This window comes from Stenella coeruleoalba (assembly GCF_951394435.1).
Source record: "Stenella coeruleoalba genome assembly, chromosome: 7".
In the NCBI taxonomy this organism is placed as follows: Eukaryota; Metazoa; Chordata; class Mammalia; order Artiodactyla; family Delphinidae; genus Stenella; species Stenella coeruleoalba.
Genome location: NC_137153.1, coordinates 79,557,635 through 79,583,000, shown reverse-complemented (window position 1 = coordinate 79,583,000; position 25,366 = coordinate 79,557,635). Strand labels below are relative to the sequence as shown.

General features: G+C 41.0%; 1 long non-coding RNA gene across 1 annotated transcript in view; it reads right to left on the bottom strand.

The window, feature by feature from the left end:
• LOC307188609 overlaps nt 1–25,366 on the bottom strand; it is a 197,413-nt gene that overhangs the window by 112,746 nt on the left and 59,301 nt on the right. Inside the window, exon 3 of the long non-coding RNA XR_013829014.1 lies at nt 15,615–15,696. This is a non-coding gene — a long non-coding RNA (uncharacterized lncRNA). The remainder of the gene's footprint in view (nt 1–15,614; nt 15,697–25,366) is intronic.

Sequence of the window (25,366 nt, the reverse complement as noted above, 5' to 3'; positions counted from 1 at the left end):
TTCTTCTCCATCACCCCCATTATGAAAACTTACCAAGCACTTGCTGTGGGCCTGGCACCATGCACATCACTCGATATGCTCTATCTTATTTCATCTTCATAAAAACCCCATGAGATAAGTTCCAGTATGACCCCCATTTTAAAGATAAGGATACCAAAAAGCGGAGACAGTTACCTACTCAAAGATACGTGGCTACTAAGTGACACAGCTGGCATTCAAACCTTGTTTCTCTAACCCCAGAGTCTGAGATTAAACCCCTACAGCCCAACGCTCTCCTATGCATTATTTTACTATATTTGATTTACGTCCCTTGAAGCTTTGAACAATAAGGAAAGGCTGAAGTGACTTCATTCAGTTTCTGTTAGTTAAATCATTCCTTTGGCCCCTTTACTGAACGCTTACTACATGTTGACTATTATGCCATGTGTTAGACATACAAAAGACATATAAAATAGGGTCAGGGCCCTCAAGGCAATTTTAGTTTGGTGCGGTGGGGAAAAAAAAGACAGACTTCTAAACAGATGAACTGCCATCTTCCTTGGTAGGCAGCACAATAGAAGAGTGAACCAATTACGATGGGAGCCCAGGGGCTGGAGACGCATGCGGGCTGTCTGGAAGGATGAGAGGAGGTTCTCAGATGAGGGAGCAAGTGTCAGGGGAGGGGGGACACGCGAGGCAGAAGCAGGGACACGTGCTGCTGAGCTGAAAGAGGGTATATTCTTATACTCAGGGAATAATGAAAACTTTGAGGCAGATGGAGCATAAGGTACAGGGAATAACGTGTAAGACATGAAACTAGAGGGGCAAGTGAGAGTCAAACTACTGCCATTCTCTTCTTAATGATCACTTTAACCCTACAAAAGGGATGATGATGAGTTTCAAAGTTCTTGGAAGACTCATACATACTCAAATCAAACTTTCTACATATCACTCTCTATCTTATATCAGTAATTGGTTTTTTTCTGGTTCATCCTTGATATTTCCAGCGGATTAAAAGAACATTCTTTGGGACTTCGCTGGTGCTGCAGTGGTTAAGAATCCACCTGCCAAGGCAGGGGTCACGGGTTCAAGCCCCGGTCCGGGAAGATCCTACATGCTGTGGAGCAACTAAGCCCGTGTGCCACAACTACTGAGCCTGCGCTCTAGAGCCCACGAGCCACAACTACTGAGCCCACGTGCCACAACTACTGAAGCCCACGCGCCTAGAGCCCATGCTCCACAACAAGAGAAGCCACTGCAATGAGAAGCCCACGCACCACAACGAAGAGTAGCCCCCGCTTGCCACAACTAGAGAAAGCCCGCGCACAGCAACGAAGACCCAACGCAGCCAAAAATAAATGAAATAAAATAATTTAAAAAAAAAAAGAATATTCTACTTTTGGTTTTCTACATTCAACCTGCCTCAGAACTGTGGGTGGGCTAATGTTACCCCTCTCCTAAAGAAATCAATCTTATCCATTTAACCTTTGTCAGTATAACGTAAGAAATGCAGAGAACAAATACAGAAATCTAAGGAAATAGTTCTTTTCTGAGAGCATCATGGGTTTCTATTTTGTTTCGTTTTTCATCTGAGAGTCAACTTTTTTTTTTTTTTTTGCGGTACGCGGGCCTCTCACTGTTGTGGCCTCTCCCGTTGCAGAGCACAGGCTCTGAACACACAGGCTCAGCGGCCATGGCTCACGGGCCCAGCCGCTCGGCGGCATGTGGGATCTTCCCAGACCGGGGCACGAACCCGTGTCCCCTGCATCGGCAGGCGGACTCTCAACCACTGCGTCACCAGGGAAGCCCAAGAGTCAACTTTTTGACAGCACCTTCCCGTCAAGGAGCAACTAGAGCAAGGGGTGGCTCAAGGGCAGGTTGGCGGGAAGGTTAAGTACGTTGACTTGGTTGACTCTGGTGTTTCCTGGATGTCAGAGCCCAAAGAACTGCACTCCCTGGTTCCTGAACCTACGCAAACAACCTGGGTTTGGAATTTAGGAAAAAAAAAAAAAAAAACTAGAAGTTTTTAGGGCTGATGCACAGGTACCCCATAGAAAACTACAGCTCTCCGCTTTTAAGAAAAAACATTTGGAGTGAATAGTTGGTATATTTTTTCCAAAATAGCAAATCCATTTTAGAAAACAACAAGTTGATAACTTAATGAGTGTGTGTCTTTTTAAACTGAAATAGCTGGCAAATGATTAAACATAGCCAGCTTACAGGCAGCTTTCCAGTGTCAGCGAAAAGGCCGATTTGGATAGAGATCAATGAAGTAGTCAGAAGGGGCCGTAAGTGAGAGAAGAGGAGAAAGTTGCTGGGGAAAAAAAAAAAAAAACAGAGGAAAGCGGTTACCAGGGACAACGTATCCATTAGTCACAGCCGGCAAAGCGCCTGGGGCACACGATGATTTAGAGACCCACAAAAATGATTTAATTTTTATTTCTTTCAAAATCAAAAGAAAAAAAAGTGACCATATTATAATGAACCCAGTCTGGATTATATTCATCTTTATACTCATGCAGTTGTAGAATGTAATTGTTAACATTTTTTTTATGGAGGAAGGAACCCACGAAGGCATAAGTGCTGAGGGGCCATGAAAGTCTTAATGCAGCACTGGCGGTTACTAATATGTTGGCTCAAAGGCCTAAGAAAACATAACCCTAATGTCTTGCATTGCATTAACATGATCGTGCTCACATTTCGCCGGCTGGGTGGGCCCCATCCACAGACTCATGGGATCGCAGCACACTTACCAAAGTTTCCCCAGCTATTTCTGGAGACCCCTTCCACTTGCTCAGGAACAAGGCTAGAGCCCTTTGTGCCGCCCCTTTATTTTTAAATTTTTATTGGAGTATAGTTTCAGGTGTACGGCAAAGTGAATCAATTATACATATACATATATCCATTCTTTTTTAGATTCTTTTCCCACATAGGCCATTACAGTGTACTGAGTAGAGTTGCCTGTGCTATACAGTAGGTCCTTATTAGTTATCTACTTTAAACATAGGATATATAGTAGTGTGTATATGTCAATCCCAATCTCCCAATTTATCCCTCATAACCATAAGTTTGTTTTCTACATAAGTTTGTTTCCACATATAAGTGATATCATATGGTATTAGTCTTTCTCTGTCTGACTTACTTCACTCAGTATGACAATCTCCATCTACATCTCTGCAAATGGCACTATTTTGTTCCTTTTTATGGCTGAGTAATATTCCATTGTATATATGCACCACATCTTTATCCATTCCTCTGTCCATGGACATTTAGGTTGCTTCCATGTCCTGGTTACTATAAATAGTGCTTGTGTTACCCCTTTATTAACTTCCACTGACAGGAAGCCACCCAGGAGATGCCCCACCAATGTTCCTTTAACGGCATCTACTTCAGCTTTTCTGTCTAGGTGCTGTTCCCAAAATCTCAACCCCTCCTGGTGTCCAACAGCACTGTAGTGCCTTCCACCCTAGTCCTGCGTTACAGCTGTGCTGCGTCCACCCAGGATGGGGAGAATCATGAGTCCATAAATCTTTTAGGTTGTTTCTGCTGGAAAATACTAGCCATTAAAGAAGTCTGAGGAAGTGAGATTTACCTACACCCTCATCACCTATCAGGGTACAGGGAAAGCAGCCGCAGGCCAAATTCTGCCACCCATACAGATGTTTGTTACACAAATATTCATCAGTGGTCATTGAAGAGTTGGCACTCTCCTGTTAGCTCGATGAGATTTCAGCTCCTCTCAACCCTTCAGGTGATCCAACCACACTGTGGGAAATGTTCACAGGTGGCAGACTCTTCAGAAGCAGGAGTCTATGCTTCCTCATTGGCATCATTCAGAAATCCTCCTACACCACTAGCTGGACAAAGGACCACTCAGGGATCAAGCCAGATTTTAGGTTTCCCTGAAGGCTCACCCACTGTTCACACAAGAGTAAGGAGTCTCTTTAAGGTATTTTTAGCCAGTCCGCATATTTTGAATACCTTTAGCATCACCAATGAGACCTCATCTCTATGAATCATCAATGCTAAGTAATTAAGTTTACTAATAAACTAAGTTACTGGTTTCTCCAATAAAATCCCCTTTCTGACATTCACTGTGCTGATTAACCAACTATCGCTTTGACAAAGCCACCTTCTCCGATTTAATCCTAGCTAATCGCTCTTTGACTACACGTTCTGGATTACTTCATAGGTTTTGGCTTAACCTAATAAGCAGATACAAAATGTCACAAAATTTATGCTGAGTATTCTTAAATAAGTTATAGTCACCGTAAGGCAGTGGCATCTGCGTGGGTCCCAACACTCTAATCCACACGTGCAGATCTGCCATGACTTACAACACCCTGGGTATCGCACGAATGCCAAGGAAACACTGGGAGCCAAAGGCCAAAAGAGGCCCAAGAGAGAGAAAGACCCAGAAGCAAGGTGATTCCTTCCTCACTCTCAATTACTGGCAATGGCGTAAGAATCCAGGAATTTAGAACCAATTGAGAGGGAAGGAGATGAGGAAGGAAAACCCTGGAAAAAGGCATCCCCCTAATGGGATAGCTGTTTTTTAACTCTGAAGGATCCAAAAAGTCAAGAGCTGGGGCTCTTCCTCAAGAACGAAGAAATTTATTCACAGAAATAACAAATTTAAATGTTTCTCTCAGATAGAAATGGGAGCCACGATCTTGTACGTAAAACTGACTTATTGCAAATTAAAGTTATATTTTTGTACTCCTGACTTTTGTGGAAGGATGTGACTAGGAGGTTATATCTGTTACAAAGCGATTGCATATTCATGCATATAGAGTCCACGCAAGGTCAAACGCCCAAAATAAAAGTCAGGGTCGTGCATGAAGCATGGGCTCATCAATCATGCCTAACGTGAGTCCTGCCAATCACTTAGGAGGAAATGCAGCCTTCAGATGTGAAGCTGGGACTGTAGCTTCAGAAGAACTCTGGATGAGGAAGTGTTTACGGAGATATCCTGCTCTGACAGCCACAATATAGAAACATCTCATGCCAAATATGAAATGGAAAAAGGAGCAGGTAGCTGTGCTAGGATCTGAAATTTATGTTTCTCGTATTTCCTGGCTTATTCATCTTCAGTTATCTTTTAGTATGTTTGGCAAGATGTTTTTTAAAATTCCAGCCATATTAAGGAAGTCAAAGCAATTTTGTTTCTGTCTGCTTGAGAGATTTAGAAGAAAATGCTGCTCTCCACATACCAGTCTGCTGATGGTCGCAGAAATAAAGACACTCCCCAAGTGGAAAGTGAAACTCAGGGGCACAGATGGGTCCCTCTCATCTGCCAAACCTTTCCAAATGGAGAATATTTATTTTGTTCTATCTTAATATTACATAAGTAATTTGTATTCACCATAAAAATGCTTGAAAGTACAAATAAAATGTTTTAAAAAATGAAATCACTTGTAACCTCCCCACCCAGTGATTACCACTGTCAACATTTTAATGTTCATATCTGTTTCTGTACATTTCATATATATGTATGCATATTCCAAACGTAGGATCTTGCTGTATATACTCTTTTTGTAATCTGCTTTTATTTAACTCATTCTATGGCGGCCCTCTTTTCATGTCAGTAAATTTCTGTCTACTACAATGGTTCTCACACTGGATCGTGCACGTGAAGAGCTCCATACAACACAAGGTGCTCGGTCTTCACCCACTCAGTTGCCCAGTCTCCACTTTAGTAGTTGGTGGGAGGGGCAAGAATTTGCACTGCTAACAAGTTGATGCTGACGCAACTGATCTGGGGAGCACAGTTTGAAGACTGTGGTCTATACCATCACATGAATGACTGCTGAACATTTCATGATAAAGATGAATGAATTTATTTAGCTGTTCCCCTTTATTTGAATATTTGGATTATTTCAAACCCAAATGATGCTGGGAGAAACATCCTTACAGCTAAACCTGCACTTGTTTTTATGAAAGACCAGTCTCCTTGCACAGAAATCCAAGAAAGGTAAAACACTGGAAAGAATTCTCACTATCAGGAAATGAGAGAGGAAGAATGATTAAAATCCTCCTGGTTTAGGGTTATTTAGAGCCCACAATGGAAGGTGAAGTTTATGGGGGTTGCAGGATTAATGGAATTGCAGATAGAGACACCTGCCCAAAGAACACTTTGGCTAACTTCATTCCATTTCTGATAGTCCCATGACAAGTAGAACGTTGCTACATGAGAGGAAATGCTTTATGTATTACTTAATGTTAAATGTGGCATCAATGAGTTGATGAATGAAAAATTTTAAAAGCCAGAAAAGAGAAGAAGGAAAAGATGAAAAGTGATTTTGACAGTGATTATAGAAAAATGAGTGTCAAAAAATTTAGATGACCTTCATGTGACCAGGAGATTTCTATTACATTAAACTTTTTTTTTTTAAAAAAAGGAAAAGTGGCTCAAAGTGCATTGTTTTGAGACTTTCAGGTTTTGAACAAGTTTCCATTCTATACCAAATTTAATGAATAGAAATTTAAGTACATCTCAAAGCTAGATCTCATAAATAAAAAAACTGAGTATGAAGCAACCTAATTTTAAAAGGGTCAGAATTTATAACAGTAGAGTTTACAGAAGTAATATAAAGTAAAAGAAACCTAAGTCACACTCATAAAGAAATACAAATCAGGGACTTCCCTGGTGGTGCAGTGGGTAAGACTCCGTGCTCCCAATGCAGGGGACCCGGGTTTGATACCTGGTCAGGGAACTAGATTCCACACGCCGCAACTAAGATCCTACATGCCCAACTAAAGATCACGCATGCTGCAACGAAGATCAAAGATCTCGCAAGCTGCAACTAAGACCCAGTGCAGCCAAATAAATACTAAAAAAAAAAAAAAAAGAAATCAACACGAGGTTAGCTTCTGATGTACAGCATAGTGATTTGATATTTCCATATATTACAAAATGCTCACCATGGTAAGTTTAGTTACCATCTGTCACCATACAAAGGTATTATACTATTGTTGACTATATTCCCCATGCTGTATATTTCATCCCCATGACTCATTTATTTCATAACTGAAAGTGTGTACCTCCTAACGTCTCTCACTTATGTGGCTCATTCCCCCACCTCCTCCCCTCTGGCAACCTCCTGTTTGTTCTCTGTATCTATGATTCTGTTTTGTTATCTTTATTTGTTTTGTTTCTTAGATTTCACATATAAATGAAATCATTTAGTATTTGTTTTTCTCTGACTTACTTCACTTAGCATAATACCCTCTAGGTTCATCCATCTTGTTGCAAATGGTAAGATTTCTTTCTTTTTTATGGCTGAGTAATATTCCATTGTATGTGTATGAGTGTGTGTGTATCATACTTTTCTTTTATTTTGTACCTATATAAGATGATGGATGTTCACGAAACTTATTATGGTAATTGCTCCATGAGGTATGTAATTCAAAATCACTATGCTGTACATCTTACACTTGTACGGTGCTGTTTATCAATTATATCTCAATAAAACTGGAAGAAAAAGAATTTTAACTATTATCCTCCAAAAATGCAAATTAAGGCATCATTATGTTTTCCTCTAGCAGACAGCAAACATTTTAAAGTTTGATGATGCTCAGGGTTGGTTAGAATACGAGAAATAGGTACTTTCATATTCTTTTGTTAAGAGGTCAAAACAGTACAAATCTTTGGAAAATAATTTGGCAATTTTATCAACATTTAAAAAGTAAATATTATTAAACCTATAATATTATTGCTAGGAATCCTATGGATATGTTTTAAACTGTTTCCCAAAATATACAAAGATATTCACTGAAAAATTATCTATTACAGAAAAAGACTGGAAACAACCTAAATGTCCTTTAACTGGAGAGTCTCCTTAAACTATAATTCATCCATGTTATATAGTCCTTAAAAACAACAATGCTTTATACTGATATCCAAATACATACAAATTTATCAATAAGTGAAAGGAACAAGGTACAGAAAACTTTGTAGAGTATAATTCCTTTGTATAAACAAACATAAGCATATATATGTTTACAGAGAAGTATATGCAAAAGTTTTTTCTCAAAGGGAACCCCCCAAATGGTTCACTGTCATTTTCTTTTCTTTTCCAGGTGAGGACATGGAGAGATGCCGTACATGGACATGGGAGAGTAGAGGCCCAAATCCCTGATACTCACTGGGGTGGAAGAAGACTTCTTGGTCCAGGGGAGCATATTTGATCCCAATCTTAACAGATGAACCAAATTTCAAAGTCTTCCACAGTGCCTGAGGACATGGTTTCTTTTTTTAACCATCTATTTAAAACTTTTAATGTTTACAAATATGTTCACAGCAGGTTTATTCATAATGGCGCCCAAATGGAAACAAGCCAGATGTCCATCAAAGGGAGAATGGATAAAAGGTTGGGTATTCATTCAATGGATACAAAAATACTATGGTATTCATAATAATTTAAAAAAAAAAAGGAGAAACTACTGCTACCTGCATCAACATGCATATATTCCAGAGATATTGTATTGAGCGAAAGGAAGCAAATACAGAAGAGTTCATACGTTTGTATGTTGAAGAACAGGTGAAAACAAAGCTGTAGTGGCTGCCGTTGGAACAGAGGCTACTAAAGTGGGAGGTTACCGACTGGCAAGGGCGTGAGGGAGACCTCAGAGGTGCTAGACTGGTTTTGGTATACCGATGTGGGTATGGCTTTACAAACACACACTCGTATGCAAAAATTAACCCAGCTGTACTGAAGGTAGGTGTACTTTATTGTACACTGCACTTCAAAGAAATTTTTAGCTCTTTAGTGTGGTTTTTTTTCCAGGCAACAAAATTTTAACAGAAAAACTGTGGAGCTCAACGAGGAGCACCTGACGGGTTATATGTTTTCAGTAATTTTTCACTAATCTAAAATAAATATCGCTTGATTCATCAATTCTCCTTGATTTATATTGTTAATTTAGTAAAAGGGTGTACTAGGACGAATCAAGAATAACAACCCTCAAAGATATCCTCATCCTAACCCCCAGAATCTGCGAATATGTTATCTTCATGGCAAATGACATTGCAGATGTGATTAAATTAAAGGCCTTGGCGTGGAGGATTGTCTCAGATTACCCTGGGTGGGCCTGATGTGCTCAAAGGGCCCTTAAGGAGGGACACAGGGGAAATCAGTCAGAGAGAAGCAGATCTGACGATGCTACTCTGCTGGTTTTGAAGATGGCCGGGAGCCAATGAATGCAGGGAATACAGCCCAGGCAGAAAAGGGAAGGAAACAAATTCTCCTTTAAGACACTGAAGGAAACAGCCCTGTGGACACCTTGACCTTAGCTAAGTGAAACAGATTTCAGACTTCTAGCTTCCAGAACCATAAGGGAACACACTTGTGTTATTTTAAGCCACTAAGTTTGCAGTAATTTGTTACAACAGCAATACAATACAAAGGGGAAGCTAATATAGAGGGGAAAAAAGGTGAGGTGCAAATATTCTTACTCTTTTGAATTCTTTGGTTTGCTCTTCATTGAGAGAGACAGAAAAGCCTTTTGCTGGAGTCACTTTTTATGTCAAAGATGATCTCCATATCAACAGAGGTATTATTCCCTCCTACGAAAAATTTCAGTGAAGGAAAAGCCAATACTAACATACCTTACTTTAAATTAATACTAAGTATTTTTTCCAACTATAAAATTTATACATGATTCTTGCATAAAGTAGGTAAAGAAACCAAAACTGTCCTTTAAGAACTCAAGATCGAAATTGTCTCTGGCTGTTCTGAGCAATGACTGGCCGAGATTCTCGCGTCATTACCTGGGCTGATAGATCCACGTGGAAACTGGACTACGCACTTTGTTTCCAGCATGTCACTATTCACCGTATTATTTACTAGTCTGTGAACAAGGAAAGGAAAGTAGGATGGCTTCCTCCCTTCCTTGGCTCTCCTGCATTTGGCACGAGGCCAGGTGAGCTGGGCAATCAGTGTTCCCTGGGATTTTATCATGTTCAGCCTGGGTCCCCAGGGCATCCAAGTTCCTCAGTGATTACTGCCCCCTCTCTTGTTTCCCATGCTGGAGACTGAACAGGCTTGAATGTGCTGTGAGGAAAGGTTGGGGGCTAAATGGTTCAAAAGTGAGAATCCTCAATCCCAAAGCAGGCAGGCAAAGGCATGTTACTGGCGCCGAGGCTGCGTGCTGTCGAGCAGGTTGACATGCGGCATTTGGTACTGTGGAGTTTTCTCCCTGCTACGTTCCTTCTGGGGACCCGGGATGGGGGGTGGGCGCGGGGGGTAAAATCCGTGCTATCTGGCAATCATCAAGATCACCATCAAGGGCTGGGAGTAAAAAGTTCCCAACTCTAAAATGTGGGCACAGAAGCTCTTCCCATAGTGTCTGCATGGAGTTCTGAAACTGGGAAAGAGCTTGTAAGGGTGCACTCTGTATGTGTATGTGTGTGTGTGTGTATGTGTGTTCATTTGTCACCGGTGAGAGACAAGTTTGTGTTCACAAGCTCCCTAGGTATTTATAGTGACTACTATTTACCCAATGCTAACCTAGGAGCCTGGAAGGAAGCCCTGGGAGGATGGGGTAGCTCTTTTCCTTTCTGTCCAGAATTCTTCCCTTTAAGACATCCACCCCTCTGTACACAGGAGTGGACACAGAGCCCAGGGTGAGCCAATGTGACTGGCCCTAGCCACAGTGACTGGCCCAGGAAGGGCCATGGGACATAAGCCCAACCAATCGGGAGGCTTCTCCAGGATGCTTCCGTAGAAGCTGAAGAAGAGTCTTGCCTTTCTCACGTGTCAGGAGCTGTTTGACTGTGATGTGGAAATGGTCTTACTTGGTTCTCCACCAAGTAAGGAAACGTGAAGGCATAAAGTTCCAGGGAAAACCTTGTGAGCTGCTGAACCCTGATTTGTGTAGGAGTCACAAGCCGTTCCTGGGTTCATTCATGCATGAGGCCAGCTCCACCCTGCTTGAGGTTTGGAGCTAGAACTTCATCCTTCACTGTTTGAGTTAATTCACTTTTGTGTTTCTATCCGTTAGAATGAAAAAAGAAACTGACAGACAGAGATTTATGGAAAAACAAGGCATGTGTGCTGCCCTCAGAGAATTCAGGATTCATATGGAAAGACAGGGACAATTACAGAAGAAAATACAAGTTAAAATATACTTAAGCATCACGTTGTACTTACTTCACGTATATCTGTACAGTGAATAATTCTGTCAAGTGTATGAAGAATATGCTAGAGTGCACAGCTGAATGGTTTAGAACAATGCCCATTATTCAGTTCCCCTTGGGACTCAGAAGTTTCTGGCCCTTGTTTTGAATGATTTCACTTTCTGAAAGATAGTGGAGTAGAGTGGAAAGCACATAGACTACAGAGCCAGATGTAGGAAAAAATCTGGGCTTGCCACTCCCAGGTACCTGATTATGTCAGTTTGGATGTCTTCATCTGGAAATACCACCCTGACTCAAAATGCCTGAAAAAATATAGAAATTTATTTTCTAATCTGACAAGTCCAGGGGTGGGGTAACTTTGAGGTTAGTTAACTCAGAGGCTTACTCATGTCATCACAAACCCTGGTTCTTCAGCTTCTCCACTTTGCTATTTCAGGTCACAAGATGACTGTATTTATTCCAGGCATCATATCCAGGAAACACCAAATCCAGAGATTCTGCCTTTTTCAATGTCCCCTTAGGAATTCTAAATCTTTTTCAGGATATCCAACCCCCAGCATTAGTTAGAACTGAGTCACATGCCAACCCCCAAATTAATCACTTACAAAGGGAACAACTTTACCCCGATTGTCTTAAATTCATCAGGACTTACACTTGGAATGTGGGCTGTTCTGAGCAATTAGGGGTTAGGGGTAAGGGGATGTGCTATATACTCAGCACAATTGAGGCTCTACCAGCAAGGAGGAAGGGGAGATGGAAGGTAAGCTGGCAACTAGTAATGTCTGATGGAGTGACACAGGTTTCCTACAAAGCGTCTCTGAGCCTTGGTTTTTCTCACCTATTGAACAGGAGTCAAAATATCTATCATACAGGCTTGTGAGGAATAAATGGAATAGTAACTTGCTTAGCATAAAGTAAGTGTTCAACAAGTATTTATTCACTCTCCCCTTTCCCTTCTCGTTCAGAAACATGTGTTCAACCACATTTTTTTTGAACATTTACTATGCACCTGGCCCTGTACCAGGTATCAGGGACATGGTGGTGAATTAGAAAAACACAATCCCTAATGTGTTTACATTCTGCAGGAGAGACAAATAATACACGATAATTGGCATCAAAAGTAACTGTGATCATGGTAGTGCTGAAAGGAAGTAAAGGGAGATGTCATATTCAAGGAATCTTTTGATCCTCTGTTTTCAGTTTAGGGAGAAAAAAAATGACGATAGTATCTCATTTCTCCTGATCATCAACTATAAAGAGAAATATTGACCATACACTGATCTTTGCTCCTTTAGTATCAGTTGATTTTCCTAAAGTGAAAGATTATTCCAGTTGTGCTTCCTTTCCTATCTTAATTCTGCAGTGGTACCTAATTTTTGTACACTTCCATCACAAAGAAGATTCTTTTTAATCTCTCTGTTTACCTAAGGTCGAAAGAATAAAAATTATTTCCTCGACAGAAGCTCAACCCATGGTAACAGCCACAGTTGCAGCACAAGGCGTAGGCATGGCTTTAAACTTTTTTTTTTTTAATTGGGGCAGGACAGTAAACCTAAATGTCTTTAGAAAATTTTATAATTTTTGCACTGTCACAAATAGAAGCACTACCTCACATTCACAAATTATGTAATTCAGAGTTTCCTCAACTTGGCTGTGTATCACAATACCATAGGGAACTTGTTAAAAATATAGATACCATCAATCCTCATTATTCGTGGATTCTGTATTTGCAAATTCACATACTCACTAAAATGTATTCGTGATCCCAAAAGCATTACTTGTGGCACTTTTACGATCACTCGTCAACACGTACAGAGAGGCGAAAAATCTCAGTCATCCAACATGCACATTCCTAGCTGAGGTGGAAAAAAGGCGAGGCTCTGTTTTCTCCTTTCGGCTTTAACACTGTAAACAAGTGTCCCTTTTGCGGTCTAATAGTGCCATGCTTTTTGCATTTTTGTGCGTTTTTCTTTGCCACCACTTCTCCACCCCCCCAGCCCAGGCCATCCCCCCAGCAGTGCTGAAGTGCTATCTAATGTCCCTGAGGTGCCAGAAGGCCGGGATGTGCCTTACAGAGAAAACAAGTTAGAGAAGCTTGGTTCAGGCACAAGTTAACAGTGCTGTTGGCCGCGAGTCCAGTGTTAATGAATCAACATCCAGGAAAGGAAGAGAAAATCTGCTGATCTCTGGGCGAGGCCACTCGGGAAAGTGCTAAAGTAACACCTGTAGTGCGTGATGAAGCTATGGAAAAGATGGGAAAGCAGCTAAATTTGGGGATTCATGAGACGATGACAGATTTTTTTTTTAAAAGCAGAGTGGGTAGCATTATTGTGAGTGTGAAAGCCAAAGAAATTTGTGGTCACTTTATCCAGAGTCAAGAAATGCTAAGCCCTGTATAAAATAAATCGGCTACGAGGATATACTGTACAACACAGGAAATGTAGCCAATATTTTATAATTACTATAAATAGAGTATAATCTTTAAATAACGTGAATCACTAAGCTGTATACCTGAAGCTTATATGATAGACTCTACCTCAATTTTTTTAAAACGTAACTTTTTTTTCCCAGGTCATTAGGCTCTGGTTGTCAACTACTTGATCTCCCTTCACACAAGGGTTGCTTTTACCTCCCATGATTGGCTAGAAAGGTAGTAGCCTGGATGACTCTTTTTTTTAAACACTGGATGATTACTAAGAGAAATCACATCTACCTATTGAGTCACCCTACATCCATCCACCCATCTTCTCATCCATCAGATTTAAGCATCACATGGGCAGAAACCATGAATATTTGGTCCACCAGAGTGAATCTAACACCTTAGTCAGTGATTTTTCACATACAAGACACTCTTCCCAGGCACTGTGATGGGAACTGAATTCTTCCTGTAAATCGGTGGTTCTCAAGCAACAGCGATTTTGCCTCCTGGGGGACATTTGGCAATACCTAGAGCCATCTTTGGTTGTCACAACCAGGGAGGGGGACTGCTACTGGCATCTAGTGCATAGGGGCCAGGGATGTTGCTAACCATCCTACAATGCACAGAACAGACTCCACCCCCATAACAAAGAATTATCTGGCCCAAAATGTCAATCATGCCCAGGTTGAGGCAAACCTGCTTACATGGATGGATATAACAATCACAGTAGGCAATTTCTCACCCTCAGACGCTGCACTCCTGCCATATTCCACTGTTGAAATGACACAGCAGTACCGAATCATGTCACCCCCACACACACAGTCGGCCTACCGTGCAGGAGGTGTGTGGAAAGATCCCTGGGGAAGGCTTTTCTCTCTCCTGTCCCACTGGTTTGTTGTTACTCATCCGAAGCCAAGAAAGCATGTATTTTTTTCTCCGCAAGTTTTTAGACACCTATTTTTCCTATATGCATTACCCATCCCTATTTCCTTCTTTGCATCTCATACAAAGTACAGTCCAGCTTCATAGGAAACAGGTGTACCCTGACCCCCTTTGTGAATTTCTATACAGGGCTTGGGAAAAAATGCATCCCAGGGCCCATGAACATGCACTGCGCCCTCCGCCTCCCTTCTTTTCTCTGGGGAACGAAGGGAAACTTGACCTGCCCAAGACCCCAACTCTGTGACAGCACACGCAGGATTGGTTGGATCTGCTCTCCAGTTTCCTCGGTCACGTGCTCAGCCAGTGAGCAAAGAACACCAGATTCCTAAAAATCGTATTTCCTGAACAAATATTTGTGGGCAGGGACAAAATGACAGAATACTTGAATTCAGGTGCAGCATTTCATTTTCAGTAAGGTTTCATTTCACAGTGAATATAAAGACAAGCCAAATTAAACCAAAGGTGAGATGTTGTGAGTTTTTTCCCCTTCTACTGTTATGGTTTCTATTTGAGAGGAAAAAATATATCTAAAAGAAGATTTTTTTCCTTTAAGAGAGGTTATTCAAGATTAAGCAAATTAGAGACTTCCCCGGTGGTCCAGTGGTTAAGACCCCACACTCCCAATGCAGGAAGCATGGTTTCAATCCCTGGTCAGGGAACTAAGATCTCACAAGCTGCACGGTACGGCCAAAAAAAAAAAAAAAAAAATTAAGCAAATTAACTGTCTTTGTTCATTTACCACATATTTAGTGAGAACCAACTGTATGTCACACTCTGCGCTAGGCCTGGAAATACAAAAATGAAGGTACACTGTCCCTGCCCCCGAAAAGCAATATCAGCTATTAATTTAACATTTTAATATGCATTTTTATGTTAAAAAATGTAGTCACAGACCGAGAGAAAATATTTGCAATAGACACAACTGATAAAGGATTGTCATCCCAAATATACCAAGAACTCTTAAAAGTCAACAATAAGAAAATCAACAATCCAATTTTTTAAATGTGCTAAAGACCTGAACAGACACCTCACCAAAGAAGATATACAGATGGCAAATGAGCGTGTGAAAAGGTGCTCCGCATCATATATCATTATGGAATTGCAAATTTAAAACAATGAAAAATTATTACATACCTTCAAGAACGGCCAAAATCCAGACCACTGATAACACCAAATGCTGGTGAGGATGTGGAGCAACAGGAACTCTCAGTCATTGCTGGTGGGAGTGCAAAAATGGTACAGCCACTTCAGAAAACAGTTTGGACGTTTCTTGCAAAACTAAACATAGTCTTACCATACAATCCAGCGATCACGCTCCTTGGTGTTTACCCAAAGGAACTGAAAACTTATGTCCACAGAAAACCTGAACACTGATGTTTACAGCAGTTTTATTCAGAATTAACCAAAACTTGGAAGCAACCAAGACATCCTTCAGTAGGCGAATGGATAAATCAACTGTGGTACACCAGACAATGGAATATGATTCAATGCTAAAAAGAAAAGTTTATCAAGCTATAAAAAGACATGGAGGAAACTTAAATGCATATGACTAAATGAAAGAAACCAATCTGAAAAGGCTATATCCTGTACGATTCTAACTATAGGATGTTCTGGAAAAGGCAAAACTATGGAGACAGTAAGAAGATTAGTGGTTGCTAGGGATGGAGGGGAGGGATGAATAGGCAGAGCACAGAGGACTGTTAGAACAGTGAAACCATTCTGCATGATACTGAAATGGTGGATACATGTCATTATACACTAGTCAAAACCCAAAGAATATATAACACTGAGAGGGAACCCAAATACAAACTATGGATTTGGGGTGATGGTGATATGTCAATGCAGGTTCATTTGTTATAACAAATGAACCACTCTGGTTCAGGAAGTTGATAGTGGGGAAGGATGGGGGCAGGGGGCGGGGGATAAAGGGAAACTCTGTCCTTTCCACTCAGTTTTGCTGTAAACCTAAAATTGCTCTAAAAAATAAAGTCTATTTTTTTTTAATATATGAAACTACACATACAGGTATATGAGTGAGTTCAAGTTTATTTTAGATGGTGGCGATAAACTCTGTACAGGGTAATATGGAAGCCAGAGATCACAGTGATGATGTATATAAGCGAGAAGGAAAACACTGATGGTCAGGAAGGACCTTATCATAGGGGAGATGATGCCTGCGTTGAGTGTCAAGAGGTGAGGACGTTCTGGTCTGAAAGCCTGGAGAAACGTGTTCTAGGAGAGTGTACAGTGTGAAAGAGGACCTTTTCTGAAGTAACTGCTTTCAAAAACCCAGCTCGATCTCTCTCAAGCAATAAAAGTCAGAATCTACTGGGTCCTATGAGTGAACAAGCCTGGGCTCAGGTTGCTCCAGGGCTCAAAGGGCAGCCCTACGACAAAATCTGCAACTCTCCCTTTCTCCACTTGCTTTCTCAACATTGGTGAACCCTCTTGCTTCCTGCAAGATGGATGTAGAAACCCCAGCACCCTCTTACTCTCAGTCCATTGTAAGTGTGGACAAAGCACACGGGCTGAAATTGAGAGAAGAGATGGTTCCTTCAGACCACTGTTTAGCAGATGCTTACTGAGATGACACCAGGGGCAAAGACCCCAGAGGAGTCCTATTCAAGGAGACATGAAATAGCATCATGTGTTCAGAAAACCACATGTGGTCCAAATGGACAGAGCATCATGTGCAGAACAGAAGGTATGGAGAGGTGGGCAGAGGCCAGATCAGGGAGGGCCTCAGGCGCCATTTGAAGAAATCAGGATTTTATCTTTGAGGCAATAGGGAGTCATTGAAAGGGCTATGCAAGGGTGTGAAATTACCAAATTTTCATTTCTGATACATCACTCAGACAGTGCCTCCACTGTCAGAGTGTGTGACTTGGCCAAGTAACTTGACCTCTCTGAACTGCTTTATTCCTACATTAGTAGAATGTGAACAACAGTTGTACACGCCATAAGACTACGGTGAGGATTAAACGTGCTAATATTTGTAAAATGCTTAGGACAGCGCTTGGCACATAGAGTTAAGTATTTGCTGCTACTGTTATTGCTGTTGTTGTCATTGCTGTTATCAGAAGAGTGAGAGACCTGAGGGAAGGAGGTGAGAAGCAACTTCATCTGAACCCACATGGTCTTCATCCACACCACTTTACTATTTCAGAAAACTCTTGCCCTGGAAGGTAAAAGTTGCAAATAACTTCATTTTTCACTCCAGGAACATTGTCTAAGGCCCAAGAATGTTGCAATAAATAAAAAGCATCAAATGTCAGTTTATACCCCAGGACTGTTTGAACCCTTGGCCTCAAAATCCTCACCTTTGCTGTTTCCTCCAATCCTACACCATTTTATACTGTCATTATCCAAGATCCCACACTATCACACCCAACTCAAGCAGCATTGAAAACCTCAGCAATAGCCCGACTTGACCCTCCTCCCTCTGAGATGCTATCAGGAGCCCGGAGATGGAGCTCTCCATCGCTGCCGTCAGCAGTAGACTCTGCTCTTACGACCAGATTGTTTTGGTGACATTTTCAGGAAGCCAGCCTGTGGCTTGGCAAGTGGCAATGTTCCAAGTGAGAGAGGAGGGACTAAACAGGGCTTGATGACAAGAGAGGAGGGTATGAGTAGAAGCACCGTTAAGAAGAGAGACCTTAGGGACTGGCTGTGTGGAGAGAGGACACTCCAGCATGAACACTAGAGTAACCGGGTAGGACATGGAAGGGTTTTCCAAAGTAGAACCTGCAGAGTTAGGTGGGTGTGATTTGGTACATGAGCTGACGTATCATAACTGGAACCAGCTTTGTCTGCCTTATTCTGATTTCTAGCCATCCACAAGCCCTGCCTACAAAGAGCCCCTCAGAAGTGGGAAGGCCTGGAAGCAGTCTGGGTGAGGCTTTTCAGGTTCCGTAAGTGGATACCTTCTCCAAGCCTTGCTTATCATTCTCTCCTTAGTGAGGAACTCCGCCTGTATGTGGCTGGGCCTACTTGTGGGCCCCCTGTTCTTTCTTGTGCTTGCCTACAGGTCAATTTCTGAATTGCTAGTGGCCAGAAAGCATAAAATCCACTGTCAAAAGCACTGACGTAGATTTTCCTGAAGATCTGGGAGGAAAGACAAAGGAAGGGAGACCAACTCCTCCTGGCGTTGGCACTCGAGGTCCAGCGTCCCAGGAACCTCCTCCTCGGGGCTGGGCAGATCAGGATGGTGAGTCACCTGACATCAAGGAGAAGGTTAAGACTCCCTTCGCAATCTCCCCTTGCCCTCAAATTCTCCTCCATAGACTGCAGGCCCACCCACCGCCCTGACCCAAACAGTCCTTTCTGGTCTTTCCAGCTGGTATCTCCTCCCCTCACATTCCTTAGCAAAACCCATCCATTTGCATAATTCCCTCAGCAACACAAAAAGCAAGCAAATAGGGCTCAGCCAAAGAAAAATTACCTCACATTTCCAGGGCCGCCCTTTGTATGTGTGAAAGTATATTTATTACATTAGTTAGAGAAACAATGCTTGACTACAGGAAAGTAGTACTCAAAGGGAGACTTGTCCCTGGAAATCGGAGGTTGGCACTTGTCATATATTTTATGACCAAACATTTCCCTGTCAAACCTCCTATGCTTTCAAGTATTTTAAGACTGATGTTGAAACTATTCCCCTTTGTGGCTTCCAGACTCCTCTCTCCTGCATTTAAGACTATTATGGCTAAGGGTTTCTGGCCATCTCTCCTTTTCAGTGGCCCTCATCAAATTGATGTTCACCACACTTCCAGGTTTTTATCTCCTCTCCCTCCACACACTCTTATGGGGAAGATTTCAGCAAGACGCAAGGGTTCGTTCTTTTTGTTTCCACCCTTTTTATTTCTCAATACATTTGCTTATTTTTAAAAAAGTGCTACACTCAGAGCAGAGCAGGGTCTGGGGAAAGAGACGGGATGGTTGAAATGGTAGAAAGGAGGTGAACAGATGAGAAGAAAACTTGTCTTTTATTTAATATGTGCCATTTGTTACAGATTCATGTACTTCTTTGCCCCCTTTGTAAATTGGGCCAATAGTAGCCTGTGCTCCTAAGGTTGTTGTGAAGTGAGAGGTGATAAGTGCAAAGTGCTTAGAACATGCAGAAAAGAAACACTCAACAAATATTAGCTGTTGTCATTATTCCCTCAATGAGCTTTAAGGAACATATTTGGAGGGGCATTTTTCTTTGGAAAGAGAGGTAGGGAAAGCTTCCCGGAGAGAAAACATGTCTCCTTTGAATGAAGTTAAACGAAGGAACTCTGATTGGGCCAGGAATAGTTTACTAATAAGTCTGACAAAGAAAGTAAATTATAAATATCCTGTAAGTCATGTTTAAGCTAATGATTAGCTCTATAGAAGTAAATCCTTTCCAAAACAAAAAATATTTTTTTAATTTATTTTTGAAAGAAAGCATTGGTTTCACAACTTCCCTGGTGGCGCAGTGGTTAAGACTCCGCAGTCCAATGCAGGGGGGTGCCTGGGTTCAATCTCTGGTCAGGGAACTAGATCCCACATGCGTGCCACAACTAAGAGGTCACATGCCTCAACTAAGACACGGCGCAACCAAATAAATAAATAGATAAATATTTTTTAAAAAGAAAGCATCGGTTTCTGTTTCTTAGCTCATCTTGAAGGTAGTGAAGCCTTCCCATGGAATGCATAAAACTCTTGAGTTAAACAAGATCGTCCTCCTGCACCAGGATTGCTCATCCAAGTGACTCCGCGCCACCCATCTGAATAGCTTCCTGTCCTCTTGCTGAAGAACATCTGTTTTGTACTGGCACGCAGCTGAAAGAACCAGACCATCCTCACCTAGTTAGCAATTAACACTTATCTGGGATCAGAAAATGAAGTTCCATCTGTAGATTCTAAGGAGCTACAAGCCAAACAGCTGTCGATCTGAGCACCCTAGGATCTTGAAGCCGGGTTGACAGTGACCTTTAGGATTGGTTCAGTGATTCTTCTGGCTAGTGCTGCAAAAAGTTCTCTCCAGCCACGGTATACAACTAGAGTATCTTAGAGGGTTACCCAGAGTATAAGGCCTCGGGACACACTGCAAAGCACCAAAGCTTAAATCTAAAAACATTTCTGTGGGTAAAAGAGGAGTGCTCCAGGAAAGCAGGGCTCCTTCCCGCTACAACCCACCAAGTGAAGACTAGGGGTAAGGAGTCTCAGTAATACTCCCTAAGGCAAACCATATGTGGAAAACGCTCCAAATAAATATTTGGCAAGCAGCATTTTTTTTTTTTTTTTTTTTTTGCGGTACGCGGGCCTCTCACCGTTGTGGCCTCTCCCGTTGCGGAGCACAGGCTCCGGATGCGCAGTCTCAGCGGCCACGGCTCACGGGCCCAGCCGCTCTGCGGCATGTGGGATCCTCCCAGACCAGGGCACGAACCCGTGTCCGCTGCATCGGCAGGCGGACTCCCAACCACTGCGCCACCAGGGAAGCCTGCAAGCAGCAATGTTATAGAGCTGGAAGGAATAGTTCTCAAAATACCAAGATGTGATATTTCAGGGAAATTCTGAATGCTCCTTTCTGTTCAGTAGCATTTTTTTAAACATAATTGAGAGCACATTATATATTCTGTTCCAGTCTGTTTACTTCATTTAACCTACAGCGATTTTCCATGGCATTAGGCATACTACAGGAATATTCTGTAATACCCCATCATATATTTTTTAAAGTACATAGTTATTCCTCTATTACTGGAGATTTATGTATTTTTACATTTCACCACAAATAAGCTGACAAACACTGGGTTTAAATGTGGATTCAAATCTCTGGTTATTACCCTAGGATATTTTCCAAGAAGTGAATTATTGATCAAAGAATTTGAGTGTTTTTAAAGACTCTACCCGATAGGTTTTAACACTCCTCCCTGCAGTATGAGCATGCATTCCTCAACAGTCACGTTTTAAAAAAATAAAAATAAAAAATAAATAAATAAAACACCCTAATTTGGTGTGTAAAAATTTTAATTTGGATTCTTTTTATTGAATTCAATTTTTCATATTAGCCATTTGTATTCTCCTTATTTCACTTTCTGTGAATTATTACATCTTTTGTTCATTTTACTCTCGGCATCTTAATGCTTTTAAAAAATATATTAGTATAAGGGGGTTGAGAGGTAATAGAGAGTAACCACTAGAGAGTACAGAGTTTCTTTTGGGAGTGATGGAAATCTTCTAAAACTGACTGTGATGTTATACTAAAAACCACTGAATTGTACATTTTAGATGGGTGAATTGTATGGTATATGAATTATATCTCAAAAAGCTGTTTTTAAAAAAATAACTTCCTTTTTTCCCTCTTTCAAAATCTGTTGGCAAATTTTCCAATTCTGATTGCCTTTTGCTTTCTCATATTCAGGAAATACACACTTTTAGTTAAATCTATTATCTGTTCCTTAATGAATCCTCCCATTGCTTTTATTTAGAAAATTCCATCCCATGCAAAGATAGTCACTGACATGTTCTTTCAGTTTATTTTCATTCTTAGTCCATTTGGATTTTGCTGCACATTACAAAGCGATAATTTAATGTTCTCCAAACAGGTACTTATTGGAACTTTTACCAACCCCCTTCCTCACTATGTTCTGATAGTTGCTTTGCAATGTTTTATATATACTAGCATCTATTTCTGGGCTATTACTGTTATCACTCTGAGAGTTCAAATATAAACTTACAGTACTCTTAACATTCTTTACCTTTAAAGTATGGCTTCATGGGCTTCCCTGGTGGCGCAGTGGTTGAGAGTCCGCCTGCCAATGCAGGGGACACGGGTTCGTTCCCAGGTCCAGGAGGATCCCACATGCCGCGGAGCAGCTGGGCCTGTGAGCCATGGCCGCTGAGGCTGCGTGTCTGGAGCCTGTGCTCCGCAATGGGAGAGGCCACAACAGTGAGAGGCCCGCGTACCGCAAAAAAAAAAATTTATATATATATGGCTTCGTATGTAGTATTATATGACTTCATTAACCTCTTGCAAAGCATTCTTCGCTATTCTTGCACACTTTTTCTTTCAGATGAAATTTCGAATAATTTTATCGACCCTTTGAGATTATGACTGGGCTTATATTTGACTGATGGATTGATCTGGGAAGAAGGGAGATATTTAAAATATTTATCAGATAGGAGCACAATGTTTTGTTTTGAACCTCTAGAAGTATTTTATTCATACAGGTCCCACACATATCTTAAGTTTGTCTACACCTTTTACAGAGCTTATTGCCATGATGAAAGGTAACCTATCCTCATTATATCTTAAAACAATTTTTTTGTTTGAATATGGAAAACTAATTTTTGGATGAGTGGCAGTATTTGCTAAAGTCTTATTAATTTCAAGACAAGATTCCTGGGCTTTCAACTTGGACAATCCCATCACCTGCACTAATGAAAAGTCTTTTCTTTCCCAATAGTTACAACTCAGTTCTAGTTCGGGTTTTATTACACTGAAAAATAGTAAATCAATATTCTGATGACAAGCCCTGAAAACTTTAAGCACATATTAAAAATTAAATCCTTGACAAGGAGGGTTATAAAGGATACATAAAGCTCTCAAGCTTTTGAGAAAGACCTGAGGTTAATCAATTTTGCCACTTTGTAGAGTCTGTTTCATCGAAAATGCAGCTACAGAACATGCAGAGGGGTTTACTAGACCAGCTGAGGAGACAGCTGGAGCAGACACTCAATGCTCTGGGGAGGGAGCTTCCCCTTTCCCTCAGGTGTGCCCTCCACATTCATACCACAAGTCATGGATCCTGTATTTGTGGCCATTGCTCTTCTGCAGACATAAGCTGAAGCCAGTAATGCCCAGAAAGCAATACTAACTAGCTATTAAATTGCAGTCTTCTAAAGTCCCGGTCTAGCTCTTTTTGCATAACCCGTGTTACACTTTCTGCCATTGCCAAACCCTCTCTCTCAGACATTTCTGCCTAAAGCATTAAGCTTTATGTTTTGAATCACTACTCACACAAAACAGCTGTTGGTTACAAACTATCAAACCCAAATACTAAATTTAATATTGGGGTGCTGGTAGCTAACAAAATAACTTGTGGAGACAAGGCATTGGTTTCTGAATAGCTGATTTTAATGGTCATATGACTAGTTCCAAACGCATCCAGTCATGCCCGTATTCAAAAGAGTAAACCTTAAGGTAACCACACTTGCCATGAAAGTGTTGCATTTACTTATTCATGTTTACCATAATGAGAAATGATTTTTATTTTTCTAAACCAACTGAAAAAGTCCAGGTCAACTGACTCTACAGATGAAATGAAGTAAAACATGGCTTCCTCCTCCCCCAAATGACTGCAAAAGAAAATCCACTTCTGTTCTTTAAGTGAATTGTGCTTGATGAATGACACAAATACATGTTTAGAGACAATAGTGTTTCACATTTTCAAGGCTGTTTACCGTGGTCTGGGAAGAGCCTAGGTAATTGCCTATAAAGAAAGAACCATTTTTGTTAACTCTTGTCCTTATTAAGTAATATGTGAACCTTGATCAGTACTTCATTAACTAGAACGCTTCCATTAAAAAATTGCAGTTTATGTATACTTAAGGATTTATTTGGGAATACAATTTCTAATAATTCCCTATAAAAGACCTTAAATGACAGTAAAAAGAAAGTAGTATTTAATAACTGACATACAGGAAGCAATTTAAATAATTTATCTTTCCCAAAGAACTTACAACATTTTTGCTCCTCCTGAATGTAGTAAGGGTTTCCTTTTGAAACCATCTTCTTGATTCTTCCAATTCCTTGTTCCACTGCCATGAATTTCATTTGTTTTAAGTTAGGTTGGATAGTATAAAATTGAGTCCTAATGGCTATATAATCCCTGTAAAGCTATTAGCAATAGGGTAATAGTCAGACACATTTCAGCAAGAGCCACTCTAGAGAGATGACATACCACAGCTATATAAAAGATGGTGGGGGGCTTCCCTAGTGGCACAGTGCTTGAGAGTCCGCCTGCCGATGCAGGGGACATGGGTTCGTGCCCCGGTCCGGGAAGATCCCACATGCCGCGGAGCGGCTGGGCCCGTGAGCCATGGCCGCTGAGCCTGCGCGTCCGGAGCCTGTGCTCCGCAACGGGAGAGGCCACAACAGTGAGAGGCCCGCGTACCGCAAAAAAAAAAAAAAAAAAAAAAAAAAAGATGGTGGGTCCACAGTTTTAGTGTGGGACTTGTGGAAATGGATTCTAAAGTCATATTTTTACATATATGGTGGAGAAAAAAAAACCCTCAAAGCTGCCAATTTAAATGTCAATAAGATTCAGTCACGCTACAGTAAGAGCACTGCGATATTTGTGATTTTTTTTTAATTTTCAATTTTGCCAAATTCAAAAATCCATAAAACTGAGCAAATGAGCATGATGCTAACAACCAGTGACTCCAGGTGAAAGTTCTATAATGTTCACTGTACTATTACTTTTAACTTTCCTGTAAATTTGCAAATATTCAAAATAAAAAAATGACAAATGTCTATAGTATTCAAGATACAATGAATGAAGTTAAAGAAACACAAGACACAGACACAAAGTATGTCACTGGAAATCACTGGTTTTAGAGTAAAAAAAAAAAAAAACGGCCCGAATTACAGGTAAAATCTTTCTTCTAAAAGAGAGCATGGGAGGGACATGTGACGTGCATTCAAAGAACAAATTGGTTTAGAAGCCAACAGAGACAGAACGCCATGCATATAATGTCCTCACCGACATCACCTCTTGAATTTTCAAAGTGGGTATGTTTTTCTTGATTCAACATTGGCTGCCCTGTCAAATCATGCAAATCCACTGACATGCACATTTACAAATGATTAAGTTTCCAAAAGTGTGAAACTTTCATTCAGGAGAGTCAGTATAACAAACCAC